Genomic DNA, 935 nt, shown 5'->3' on the forward strand with positions numbered 1-935 from the left:
AAAAAAAAAGATTACAATATGGAGTGGTAAAGAGTTGCACTACTAATCCAAAGGCATGTAGTTCAAGTTCTCCAACTACTCTGTAGAAGAAAGATGGGCAGTCTCCTCCAGTGTAATTTACTGTCTCTAAAAAGTCACTGGAGGGCAAACTATGGTTTGGTTGAAACTCAACGATACACAACAATGACACTGACACGCGGAGAGGAGCTCCAGTGGCACAGACCATTTCTAGTTGCATGGTTAACCCAGAAGCTGACAGCTCAAAGCCACTCAAGTGCTTCAAATGCACACCAATGAAATAGGACAGGCAGTCTCTGCCTGTTAACATTTACAATCCTGGAAATCTGGAGCAGGGATGCTGGGAGTCAGAGCTGACTAAGGGGCAGCGAATTTGAAGGTTTTGCTTTGATTAACCTTGATATGTCTCAATGAAGGAACGCTCACAATCACTGGCAATAAGAGAGATGCAACTCAAAACCACAGTGAGATACCATCTCACCCCAGAAGCAGTGGTAAAGTATAACAGGACAGCAAGGAATAAATGTGAGAGGATTTGGCAAGACAGGAACTCTTATATATTGTCGGTGGGATTGTAAAATGGTACAATCACTCTGGAAGGCAGTTAGGCACCTCCTCAAAAAGCTGAACATAGAAATTCTATATGACTCAGCTATTCCACTGCTTGGAATATACCCCAAGAGAATGAGAACTGAGGCCATGAGACTTGTACACCAATGTTCATAGCAGTGTTATTCACCATCTAAAGAACATAGAAACAACCAAAAGCTCAACCATAGCATGATGGAATACTGTGCAGCATGCCACAGCAAGGATTTTATAAAGTCCTGATCCAGAAAGTGTTAAAAGAAGATGGAAGGAATATACTGAGTCATTCTATCAAAAGGAATTGGCAGACACAAAATAATTTAATGAAA

This window comes from Elephantulus edwardii, unplaced genomic scaffold (genome assembly GCF_000299155.1).
Source record: "Elephantulus edwardii isolate Elephantulus edwardi_28Jun2011 unplaced genomic scaffold, EleEdw1.0 scaffold00274, whole genome shotgun sequence".
Taxonomy (NCBI): domain Eukaryota; kingdom Metazoa; phylum Chordata; class Mammalia; order Macroscelidea; family Macroscelididae; genus Elephantulus; species Elephantulus edwardii.